General features: G+C 38.5%; 1 long non-coding RNA gene across 1 annotated transcript; it reads left to right on the top strand.

The window, feature by feature from the left end:
* The first annotated feature begins 1681 nt into the window (after positions 1-1681).
* Positions 1682-10294, top strand: LOC148132873 (uncharacterized). The gene is made up of 3 exons (XR_015746954.1): positions 1682-1769; positions 2150-2261; positions 8993-10294. It is a non-coding gene; the product is annotated as an uncharacterized LOC148132873 (long non-coding RNA).
* Positions 10295-13841: the final 3547 nt, after the last annotated feature.

The raw sequence follows: 13841 nt of genomic DNA, 5'->3' as shown, positions 1-13841 counted from the left end.
TAAGAAGTCTATATGTCTGTGTCGCTTGTTAAGGCACATCTCACACGTAGGCTGTGATAAGAAACTGGAGCCTACACTGGTTTGTTTACACTGAAAGATCTAAAGGTCAGTAACAAATAGCTTTGAATAGAATGTATATCTCATTGGATTAAAGTTTTAGTCAGGAAGATAAGTGATAGCCAGTCCATAATTCTTTTTTGGGTCATAGTAAATATTAATTTACATACTTTAGTTTACATTAATTACATAGCAAATATTAATTGGCTAGTATTAATTTGCTTACTGTTGTTTTAATATATATATATATATAATATATATTATATATTAGTGTGTGTGTGTGTGTATGTGTGTGTGTATAACATGGTGTGTGTGTGTGTATATATATATATATATATATATATATGTTTCGCTTGTTGGTATATATATATATATATATATATATATATATATATATATATATATATATATATATATCCATTTTAGTAAATATGTATTTTTATTTTTCACTCTCCTAAAGTCAAATCTATAGGTGATTATACAGACAACTGTGTACAATCTGGATAATGTGAATACAATGTAATTTAATAGTACAAGATATTCAAGCATATTTATTTTATCCGGTAGGAACAATACACCGCAGAAAACTGTCCATTTCTAGATATGGGTATAGAGTGCAATTTATGTTTATTTTGTTTGTTTATCAAATTCAGATACTGCCAATCTCACTCTCAGAGTGACTCAGGGTAATACTTTGCCAATATTTTCTTTGATATTGTTGCTGCAAACTTACCATTGTGCCTGATCCTATTCTCCCTGTTCTAGTCTCAAGGTGAGAAATGGTGCTTGCAGGCAGTGAAGACTGCTACAAAGGAAGAAGGGTTATGGGTTGCACTGGGCATTCCAGGCAGCTACTGGTGGGACGCCAGACTGGCACCATCTCCCAGCTCTTGGCCTCCCAGCACAGAGGCTGGTCATGAAGGACTGGTTCATTAGCCAAATAATAGCAATATAAGCAGTTAGGTGCTTATCATCTTTCCAGGCACATAGTTTTTTAAAACAGATTTTCTACAGGAGAGGGATGGAGAGGCTTAGCACAAACCCAATGGGATAAGAATAAGGTCCCCATGCTGACTGGCGCAAACATTGATCAACTCATCTCTTGGTCTGGAGGAACAAGTTCTGATTGGCTATCACTTCTGTGACTGCCCTACAGTCTAATGAACAAGTAAACACATCTATTTCTGCAGCATTCTAGTATTCTAAAAGAGTTGGAATTTCCCATTCAAGCTTTATCTTCTTGTCACTGTCAATCAGTTACATCTTGACTACAGTCATAGACCAGGATAAGGCAAATAAAATACAAACAATTAGTAATTTTAAAAGCTGAAAAAGTATATATTCATGTACATATGCACATACACATACAAAAATCTTTTAAAAATCTATAAAAGGGATTAAAATATTAATTAAATAGAAAAATGTATAGGTTGATATATGGCTAACTAATGTATTACTATACAATCATTCTCAAGTTAAACATTAATTAAGGCTGGTTTGAGATGGTGTCATCATCTGAGAGATTTTAATCACTGCTGACATTGGCAACATAGTTTGTTATTTTGGGATTAGTGTCTGCAAACAACAGGGAAGTATAAAATTGTCTTGTGCACCCTGGGTATTTAGGCACATGAATATCTCTGTAGGCACTGGAGGAGCACATACTCTGTTGTTTTTGTATGCCCAGAGTCACTGGGATATTGCCTCTCTGGGTAAGGAATCTTCCTTGCAAATGTGAAATGAAAAAGATTTGGGCAGTGGAACTGCACCAGTGAACCTTATAGAAGCTCTATGGAGATAAATTAGCCCATCTCTTACTCTCCTCTGTCCATGTTTGTAGGAGAAGAAAAGGCAGAGCAAGGAGATGGAGTAAAACGTGTCATCAGCTTAGAATTGTTACATTGCCACAACGCTTTAAGTTCAACCCCTCTTGAATTTCATTTACCTTTACCTGGTGCCAATTTAGTATTGAACTTTGGCTGATTAGATTTTTGTGTATAGGCTTGAGCTATAAATCCTTTTTGAATTGCAACTTAATCTTGATCCTTTGTGCCTGACAATATTATTCATATATCTTATGAATCGTCTCCAGGTTTTATCCCACTTCTCAGAACAGGAAACAGCTCCTAGTCTGGAAAGAAGACTGATCAGTGAATCAACATAAGAGTCCAACTAATTTTCATCCCCTCTCTGCTGGACCTCAGGTGTAATTCAGTTTCATGCTTACAAACTTGTTTTTACTTTCCTGGCAGTTGTAGAGGTATGTTCTTCTGCCACTTATGGAGAGAACAGGGATCAAAGGTCTTCTGGCTGGGAAAAGAGTCAGGAAAAGAAGTGGATGGGGAAAGAACAAAGTTATTTTAATCAAAATTTAATATTGGGTGAAATGAATCAAATACATTGATGATTACTTTTATGATAACACTGCTTGTGCAGAATAATTTTTCTCTCCACATGGAATTCTATCATCACTTCTGAAAGGGCTTTGGGGAGTATTTCAGGAGGAAAGCACAGGTTGTCCCTGATTTAATAAATGGATGTAATAATTCTGAAGAACAAGAGGGCTGTTTATAATACTTTAGTTCCAAGCAGACTAAGAAGTTAAATAAAAATATGTAAACTTCACTGATTAAAAATCAGTTCACTAATAAATCCATCTGATTAATTAATGAGAAAAATTAAAACAAAATATAATTTTCAGGCTCTTTTGCTGGTGGTGGCGGCAGCGATGAGGATGATGATGTTTTATTTCAATTCCCATGTAGTGAACTGATACAGAAATTTTTCACTTAATTAAACTGGGTGGAAATCATGAAAAATGTGACTGGGATGTGGCTGAGTTAAATCAGGCAAATGTTTTCATTACCAAGACTCAGGTGTGAATACTGCAAATATCTAGCTTGGTTCTAATTTTCTAATTAATATGCAATTCTGGGCCACTGTTTAGTTTAAAATAATACCGGAATGAACAGGCATCACTAATTGATTACATACTGAGATCTAACTTAACATCATTGCAAAAAATAATAATAGGCAGAACAATGGCCCCTTGTTTTTGCAACAAAAATGCTGATCTAATAAATATGAAAAGGAATGGCTGGGACTTCCAGAGAAGTCGGGGAAAGAGGAAATCTTTGTGGGAAAATTTGGCTTCCCTGAATAGTTGTGGGAAAATCATGAATATAGATGCTCTGCATACATTCACAGCACATACCAGAAAGTTATTTATTGACAATTACACCTTCATCCACAGACTTCATTTCAAACTAGATTTCATCCACCAAGACTCCTGAACTCTGCTTCTATCAATATGAATGCTCTTTTAAAACTATTGCATTTTGCTTACTTAAAACCCTTAAGGAATTCTTATTTTCAAATTATAATAATGGAAATCTGAAAAACTTTTATCTCACATGACCTAAGACTAACGCGTTAATAGATACTATAAAGAGAAAATGAATACATAAGAAGCTTGAAGCTGTTGTATGAAAATGAGGGGAAAATTACTTCTCCACCTAAAATAGTACTTTGGCTATTCTAGAGTTTTTGAAGGACATATAAGAGAAATGGCCCTTTTAATTTGTGACATAATAGTGACAACCCTCCATTTTATAACAATGACAATTAGTTTTAAGTTTCAAGAAAAATTGAGCCAAAACATGGCAGTCATTGCTGCCATCTTCAAAAATGCAGTTATTTTAGATTTCTCATGACTTATGGTAAAATTTGTCACGCTTACAATGATTGCAATCGTGTGATTGTTACCTAAGTTAAGAATGAGAAATCCCTGGATTAGGAGTCAAATATAGCTCAAGCACTTCATTCATCCAAATCACAAATTTCCTCTCAAGTATTCTAACATCACAGCCCCTGGCTTTGTGCAGACCAATCCCCATCTCCATTCAGCAGCTAATGAGAGAGAATCTTTTTTTCCTCCAGGCTTTATTTATTTGCTGCCTTCAAGTCAATCTTGAGTCCTACAACCTTCTGGACAGGTCTCTGATATTTGTTTGGCAAGGTTTCAGAAGTGGTTTGTCATTGCCTCCTTTCTAGGGCAGAGAGAAAGTGACTGGCTGAAGGCCATCCCCCCTGGTTTATGTTTAAAGTGCTTAAAGATTAGAACTCACAATCTCCTAACTTTTAAACTGGTGTCTTAACCACTAGGCCAGATGGCTCTCCTAGGATTTATACGGAACACAAAGTACATCTGGCTCCTTTCTTAGGCAGAGCAAACTATTGGGAAAGCTCATTTTAGGACTATCCAGAGAATATGGAAAGTACTTAAGAGGTGGCAAGATTCTGGCTTTCCTATTTCTTGCAGTATTTTTATTTTTTATGACCCTCTTGTCACTTATATCTTTTTTTTTATAGTGCCTTCTATTACTCCATCAACTGCTTTGATCACTTTCTTCTCTTCCCTACACCTCCTCCCCCATTTGCCAAAACTGTCTTTGCCTCCAATGGAAAGATGACAGCGGGATGCTTTTATTTTCCTCCACAAAACTGATGGGAAATATTTCCACTAAGGCACCTGTTTACACAAATTAAGCCTTATTATCCCAGTGCTAATGAGATTTTCTCCTTCCTTAACTTTCTTCGATATGGCGTCATCACAATATTCAGAAATCAAATTATTTCCCCCGAAGTCAACTTTACTGCACAAAAGTTATGCCCAGGTGACTAAATTCTCAGCTAGACTAGAGTAGTATTTCACATTCCTGGGAGTAGCTGGATGTTTTAGGGACATTCTTCTGAAGGCCTGGCTTCTTTTAGAAGAAGATTTATTAGTACTTTGGAATTCCCAACCTAGCAAGGTCAGATTAGTGTCTTCTCAACTTTCCGGCAGGGTGTGGGTGGCTGTCTTTTGATTTAGACAAGTCTTTGATGCATACGTATCTTTTGACTCATGATGTCCAGGGCAGACTGGATGCATATTGTAAAAAAAAAAAAAAAGTGTTTTATGTTTTAATTTATTGTTGCTGTTAAACTCTTTGAAAGCGATATGTGGCCGAAAAGCAAAATATAATGAAATATAATGAAAGCAAATATGTGTGTCCCAGGATAATGTTGCAAGCAGTAAGAGCCACACCCAACCAGGCACCACATAAATAAGACACATAGAACAGGCCAAAGCACATATTCCAGCGGAGAGAAATTCTCAGAGGATGTGGGCTCCAGCACAAATCCGAAAGCTCGTAACACCAAATTGCGTCCCAGCAATTGAGCCAGATTGGATCCTGCAACATTATCTTGTGACATATACAGTATATTTGCTTTCCTTTGTTAAGAGGCGTTCTAGTTTTGAAGTATCCATTTGAATTAAGAACATGTCTTTAGCTGGTGACCAGCACATTTATAGAAAGCTGTTGATGGGCAATCAGTTCCTACTATACATTGTCTAAATATTGTGGAACATTTCTATCTGTCTTGTCCATGTTTCTATCTTGCCACAATCTAGAGACTCTCAGCAGCATATTGATCATGCCATCTATTGAAGGATAATCTTGAAGTCAATGGACAGGTCTTTACTTGTCTACCTGTACCAATATATCCTTTATAATATAACGATCGTTATGTTTGACCTGTTACTGAGCATTTCATAGATCCTTCCTGCTTTTGGCAGGAGCCATGGCCAGGATGCTTTTTCAACAGCTTTACCTTGTGTGCCAATTGCCCCCATTTCTAGACTGAGAGTGTGATTTTGGCCACTCTAGCACCTTCTGGTTGGGATATTGCAAGGTTCCCCTCAAGAGGCTGCAGAAACAACGGCTGATCCCAAAAGCAAAGTAGTTATGGGTGCACGTTACTGCAGCCATGAAACACCACTATTGAGCTGCACTGTCTTCTGGATCCAGTTCAAGGTGCTGGTTATCAGCTACCATGCCTTATATCAGGGGTGTCAAACTTGATTTCATTGAGGGCCACATCAGTGTTATGTTTGACTTTGGGGGGCCAGAATGGATGTGGTCAGGGTGGGTGTGGTCAGCTTGACATCACTCATGTCGAGGGCGCCTGTTGTGGCCTGAGTGCTCTGCCAGCGAAAATGGGCTCCCAAGCTCCATTTTTGGCTGTGATGGCTTCCTGCAACCCTCTGCCTGCAACAACTTCCTGCAACCCTCTGCCAGTGAAAATGGAGCTGTGGGGGGAGGGGGAGGTTTGAGCTCCATTTTTGCTGGCAGAGGCACCGTGGCCAGTCCTTTGCTGTTTCCAGGGTGGTTCTGCAGGCCAGATCTCAGCACCCAGAGGTGGTATTCAGCAGGTTCTGACCAGTTGTGAAGAATCAGAAGCAGAAATTTTGAGTAGTTCTGAGAACCGGCAAATACCACCTCTGGCAAATGCCACCAGGGGTGGGATCCAACAGGGTTAACTACCAGCTCAGTCATTTACGAGCTTTGGTGATTTACGATGTGCTTCCCTGCACGCTGCCGGCGCGCGCCTATAAATTGTCATCAGCACACTGGGTGCAGAGAAGTAGCCTTTCAAAAAGCCCCTTTGTCCTGCTTTTTTAACTGCAGCTGTGCCTCACATGGCAGCTGAAGTTGAAAAAATCAGGAAATAAAGGTCAGGTAAGAGCCCAGGTGGGTGGGTGGGCAAAAACATCAGCAGACATGGAACCGGTTCTATGTCTCCTGCTCTTCAGAGCTACCGGTTTTACAGAGGTGGACAGAACCGGTAGAAACCCACCCCCGCCCCACCCCCATCTATTTTCTGCCTCCTGAGTCCCAGCTGATCAGCTGGGTGTTCTTTTGTTGTCCTGCACAGGAGAATGGAGCTGGAAAGCAGGTTAGTGTGGTGGGGAGGGAATACAGATTTTGCAGTATCCTTCCCCAGGAGTGGGATGGGAATGGAGATTTTGCAGTATCCTTTCCCCTGCCACACCCACCAAGCCATGCCCACCAAGCCATGCCCACAGAACCAGTAGTAAATTTTTTTGAATCCCACCACTATAAACACCCCATGCTTTATATGGAACAAGCTGAATTATTTGCAGGTCTGCCTTTCTCTATGCTCTGATACGATGGGAACATTTCAGATCCCTTTCCTGAAACCATGTCATCTATAGTGTTTTCTTCTGTACAGTGTCTGGCCTCTGGAATAATCTCTTCCTCTCTGTTCCATATTAGCAGGCTCGAAAACCTGCAATTCCTATTGGCCCAGACAAGCCGGATCGTGATTGGATGGCTTTCTGTAAAATAAAGAGCTGTTGTTCACTACTCGAGCCTCGTCTACTCATGGGCCCCACCAACCGAACATAACACTCTCCCCATCCTCCAACACAGTTGGCCCTAACTTGTTAGCCTTTAGAAAGGCATTAAAAACTTGGACAATTTTCTCAGGCACTAGGGCCAGGTTGACTGATAGATAAATGTTCTCAGAGTGGTTGAACTGTAATGCATATCCCACTAACTGTATGCAGAATCTAATGCATTTGGATAAAGATATTTGGTTTGGGAAGGTAAAATTACAATTGTAACAGTATTTTTATGCAGTATATAAGTTTGAATTCAACGTGTTAGAAATCTGCCTGGAATCTATAGATGGGTCCAATTCAGAATGTTTATGGAATTCAGTAGCATTTACCCATTTATCACTTTGGGGGCTGGGGTTGTTTCTTGGGGTTTTTCTTTTTTTTGAACCAGTACAAATATCTGGATATTTTTCTGCAAAATTAATTTGAACATTGTGTGCTTTCTTTGGAAAATAATGTTTTTGGTTTTTGGTGTTTAAGCTTAAGAAGCATAATTGCTATGGAGCTGTGTACAAATACTAGAGAAAGAAACCAGAATAACTTTGTATATTTATAGATGTATTTCTGCTGTCAAGTAATGACAGAAAAGGAAATTGAAGTTACATCTCTTCCTGGAACCCGGATATATGGGCACTGCAATTTGACACAATTCAAATTTAGTTAGCATGCTGGGACTAATCTAAAGTTTTCTCAACTTTTCACAAGGTTCTTTTCCCCCCCTGATTATATCACACATTCAACTTCAGTGATTTTTATGCAGGACACTTTAACTATTTTGGGGGGGTCTATCTATTGAAAACAGACAATTTTTGTCATTGTTTAGAAGCATTGTATAAAATGCAACGCTGCTCTTTAGTTTGTCCTTCAGTACAAGAGTGAGCAACCATAATGTGCAAGTTACATGCTTTCCATGACAGCTTCTCCTTTGCAGATTCCAGGGCCCCTCCCCCAGTATTGCAGTACTACAATTTGGTGCCAAACAGTCACACAGCAGCAGTATTATTTCCCACTAATTATTGATAGAAAATAGAGTAGGGTACATATCTTCAACCTGTAATAGCTTAATTTAACTAATTACATATAGAAAACATATAATATAGAATAATATGGTTGAAAGGTCTTCTAGTCCAAATTTTTGGGCGCCAGGGACCAGTTCCATGGAGAAAGGTTTTTCCGTGAACCAGAGGAGCTGTGGTTTTGCGTGCTGCTTCCCATGAAGGAGGCTTTGTATGTTTGTGTGGACCAGTTTCTGGGATGCTGCGGACTGGTGCCAGTCCATGGACCAGGTGTTGGAGACCCGTGCCCTATACCATTTCAGACAAATGTCTGTCGAGTCTCTTCTTAAAAGCCTCCAGTGGTGAGGTACCCATAATTTCTAAAGGCAAGCAAATCATTATGTGACCGGATGAGATTTTAGATTTTTTCCATGGTAAATAGACAAATCTACAAAGGTCAGAAGAAAGCAAAACTTTGAAGTCCATCTATTCTATTAACAATCCCGCATTGCTGTTATATCCACTTAGGGTTTTTAAAAAATTAGCTATTTGGGGGGAAATGTTTTTCTTTTGTAATCTTTGGAATCATAATCTTACTGCCTGATGCATTTGAATTTCTACTAATGGATACATAGTCTGGTACTATTTTGGAGAATTTTCTGATACAAAGCAGAATCCTTTTTTCTTTCAGTGACGGCAAGTGTTCCAGTTCTCAAGGCATGAAATCATCCAGAAACAATTGACACCACTATTTCCATGCTTCACCTACACTATGAGACTCTTATTGAGAAGGCAGAGTTGGTTTCTACCAAATGTAACAACACTCATGTAGTCTGATAAGCTCCCCTTTGTATTCATCTGTCTGTAGATGAGTCCTCAACTCAGAATCAGTTTTGTGATCTGAACATTATCAGACACATCAATTACACTGTCTTGCATTTAGGAAAACAGGTCAGGAAGAAGTTGAGCTGCAAAAAGTAAGGATTACCAGAAGCCATGGAAATGTTTTGTATATGCCCTGGGCAAGTGGCTTCTATGAGTTGGAGGTGAAAACTGAACCACCCAAATGAGATGCCGCAATGAGTTGTGCCAAATTCAGACTATGCGTAGTAATCTGGCTTGGGAGCTCTTGGAGTTATTATCATCAAGGTAGGGCTGAATCAATGCTTTTGGAGATGAATGTCCCTTCTGTTCTTATGCATACTACCTGTCGATTTGCATTGTCTTTTAGGCTGTGGCAGTAGGATTGACATCATTCTGGAGTGAAGGATGCATGCATATAAATCATCTTATTGTCTGAACAATGTTCCTTTAGAAGAGTTTTTTCCATGATCCTAAAAGCAAAAGGTTACAGAGTTAAATGGTAAGGCTATGCATGCTTATCTAGGGATACAAGGTGAAGGGAATAGTCATAATAAATAAATATAGTAAAATATATTATAGCATTAAGTAGAGAGTTACTCTATAGGCATTTGTTATCTTGCTGTTGTAAAAAGATTTCCTTAACCTTTCACTTGTTGCAAAACAATTATAAACACATGCCTGCAATCAGTTACATCCCTCTCCTATTAAGACACATGATTGTCCCATCTAAATCAATCTGAATCCATCTGTTCTCCTGGATTGATAATTTCACCCTAGCATCACCCCCTGGGAACATAAGGTACCTCCATTCGGAGGAATCCACACCTTTGAAGCATGCTGTTAATAGCCTCCTTAAATGGTCAGTTGTGATCAATTAGATGGACAATAGGAGAAGAGATAATGAAAGGTAAACATTGCAAGAAAGATTTGTCTTTTGCAGGAAAGATGTAAATCTAAATTAGAGATTTTCTACAATGCACTTACTTGATTTGTAAGAATCTTAAAGGTATAAAAAGGACATGGCATCTTTCTATATTTTGTAGAATTTTCCTCCCATGTCTCTTGTGATGTGCTAGGAACTTCTTCCCAGATCTTTAGCTGTGATCAAAGAATAAAAGTCTGCTTTATTTAATTTGCAAGCGTCTGTTTAAGTCTTTGTTTTGGTTCATTTTTGGCTTAAGTGTACTGCCAGATCTTACAAAGGAAAGGAAGGGAAGAAAACATACAATGTTGAAGGGGACAGGTTTTTAAAATGCTACAAGTAGAACCCTTCCAGTGAGCCTAGTCTCTGTTTGCCCAACCATGCACCAAAAACAACTAGTGGACTATTATCAATCTGACCTAGAACAGAGAAGGCCAAATCTGGAATTCTGACCCTACTCCAAGGTAGAGACTGTACAACTATAAAATTGTTTATAATAATTATCTATATTTGCAACTTCAGATGGATTTGGAAAATTAATTAACCAAGCTCAATACTGACCAAGGATTTCATGGATCTTTCCTTCTATTTGGTCCATTCATGAAAGAAAATAGGAGTGTGTTGGCTCATGAGGTTAGAATACTGGGCTGATGATCTGCAGTCTCGCATTCAAGACCCATTGTTACCATGGGATGGGATGAGCTTTTGTCACATGCTCCAGCTCCCACCAACCCAGTGGTTCAAAACCAGGCAAGAACAAGTAGATAAATGGGTACCACTTTAGTGGTCAACTTCAGGAGGACACAAAAGGAACCCCCAACGGGGTGTCCCCTGGGCATTGATGATGTCACCAGCAAATCCTTTGATGATGGAAGCACCGGTGCTTTTGACATGGAAATTGTATGAAAGAAAATGGTGATGGAATTCATACCCTTCTCTGTGCAGTTTTTCTCAGAAAAAGCACAGTGAAACAGACACTTAAGAGAAGAATCCAAAGAATTTGATTTGGGGGAAAGTTCAAGGATTCAAAAGAGGATCTACTTACAAGTGTATAAAACTGATCTGGCTGGGAAAATAACTGTTTGCATACCAGAGTAAATATGAATAGTATTCATCACGACGCAGCACAATTTCTGACATATGAAATAATCTCTTTAAATATGTTAGATGATGTGCAGATTTAGTTGGGAGGCAGAAATAAAATAAAAGCATGCAGGCAAAAGTCTTCTGTTCCTGAAGACAGAATGGAACTAGAAAGACCTTTACTAGCAGGGATGCCAGATTTTGGCAAGTAGATTATTGTTTCAGGGGATAAACAGCCATTAGCAAGAGGTCAACATAAAAAGCTGGACTAAATTTGAGAAAGGAAGCATCTGGGAACAGATAAAGATATAATGTACAATGAGTACACACTGTCAAATCTCAGAGCCAATTTCCTTTCATTTTTTCTCTCCCTTGAGTAATGTTTATTTGTATAAAAGCAGCAAACACTAAAGCCCTCTGTTGATTATTAATCCACGCATGTGCTTTGTGTAACCATCTGTTGATAACTTAAAACATACACTGTTGAAACATCTCAAAATTAAAACAAAGAATGGAGACAAATTAGAGATACTGTTGGTAGGTGGTTTTTCAGAGGCTCTTGATGATTGCCCAAGAAGGAGAATTTTGTGGCAATTAAACTTAATGAAGTGCTAATCTCCTTAAAAAAATTTTTTTGGCCAGTCTCTGAAGCCTATGCAGTCAAAACATCTGGAAGCCAAGTGACAATCTGATTATGTCAGTCTTTGTTTTCTAACTAGCTTTCCTCTGTTGCCTATAAACAATCCAGTGCAAGCTTTTCAACAAGTTGCATGAAAAGTCATGCATTATTATGTCATCCGTTTCTCCTCTGCTCCCTGAACTTCCTTTCACAATGAAAATTTATGAAGAAAAGAAATGGTTTCTTCCTGATCTACCTATATTTACTTATTTAAATCTAAGTTCAAGTTGATTTCCTTAAAGATGGAAACAAATTTCCCTGATTTTTATTCTGCACCGTACCTTTTCTTTTTCTCTTTTTTCACTTGCCTCTCTCCCCATTTAAATTTTAGAAGGGGAGCAGGATTTGCACCCCAGAAGCATGTGGCATTCTTTTTTTTTTTAAATAGATAAATTTAAATTTAAATTCTCTAATTATATTGTCCTGACTACACAGTTACTGTGATATAAAATTTACTCTGGTTGCTTGCCTGGAAAATAGCTGAAAAAGTAGTTGTGGAAGGGTTACCAGGCCAAGCTTCCTTTCTTCTTTACTCTTATTATGAAAAAACAGATGCAAAGTTAAAACAGCTAATAATAGCGCTATTTAATTAACTACAGCATTCCCTGTTCCCCAAAAGGTCTGGTGTTTTCTTTTCTAAAGCTCAGCACCATACATGCATGCACTCAATTGCAGGAGCACACACATCACACACCTGCACACACACAAACACATGAGAGCAAGAGGAAGGGGGGAAAGAGAGGGAGAGGGAGAGGGAGAGAGAGAGAGAGAGAGAGAGAGTCCCTTTAAATCGTTCAGGATGTTATGAATCAATAAAGTAACTACCATAAAATGCAAAGTAGGGTTTGAAGGCCTGCACACCTGATTGGTCCTCAAACAACGAACAGGGATTGGTCAGGATGAGGCCACTCATTATTGGTTATTATTTGAACTTATCACAAAGGTTATTGGTTAATAGGGTAGCAGCCAACCCTATAAAAGGGTTACTGCTGCCCATAGAGTTTGCTCTGTTCTATTCCTATTCCTGTTAGTATTAAAGAGTTGAAGTCACTGGTCAGATGTCTGGTCTCCTTATTCTTCAAACTTAACACAGGATAATGGAGAATTTACTCCATTTTACAAATGTTTAACTTCTTTTCCCCTTGTACAGACGTATTTTAGATCATTTCCTCCTGATTACTATAATTACCTGCTTGCACATGTTAAAACATGTTCACTATCAGTGCGATAAAACAAAATCCACAGGCAGCTTCTGGTTTTGCCACAGGCTGTTCATGATACAAGACGAATGTGTACATTGTGGCTGGATGGACAGTCTGCCAATGTTCACTGCTCTTTTTCACTTGATTTCTTGTTCTGTCACCTTCTATATCTATTTTGCTTCAGGCTGTCTTGATTCCCTTCCTCTCTCTTGTTAATTGACAGAGCTTTTCAAGGAACACCAGAGTCACCTCTGCAGTTGTAGTGGAGAAGACCTTCATTTGTCCTGGCTGAATTGCCAAGGAAAATGACACATATGTAATTTAGCACTTATGAACAGAGTGGCAGGCATTTCATTCAAAGCAGAAGTCTGCAGATAAAAAGCAAAGATGCTTCTGGATAGGAAAAGATGGAAGATGAGATATACAGTAGCAACTTTAATTGGCTTTTTGGAATAGGAAAAACATAAGGAACAAAACAATTATGATTTCTTTCCCTCCCCAAGCTGACGATATTATTTACTTTGGTCATTAAATATGAGATATGACACAGTTTTTCCCCTTCGTCTTTAAGCCTCACTTATGGTCATTCTGGATAGCTTACAGAAGTAAAACCCTAAATGCAAACCCCGATAAACCTATTGTTTACTGATTTCCTTCTTAGGTGTCCACATTTCTAATTACAGAATAGCTGGATTTTTTTTTAATAGACATCAATTTATGGCTGAGTTAAAGGAAACCCAAATTGAATAAATTACAGGTGGTCCTCAGTGAGAACATCTCCTTGGTGTTT

The sequence above is a fragment of the Notechis scutatus genome, chromosome 1, assembly GCF_049901735.1.
Source record: "Notechis scutatus isolate UNSWTSFEM ecotype Mainland chromosome 1, rNotScu1.2, whole genome shotgun sequence".
Taxonomy (NCBI): domain Eukaryota; kingdom Metazoa; phylum Chordata; class Lepidosauria; order Squamata; family Elapidae; genus Notechis; species Notechis scutatus.
Note: the sequence above shows the minus strand (reverse complement) of the source record. Positions and strands in the feature narration are given on the sequence as shown.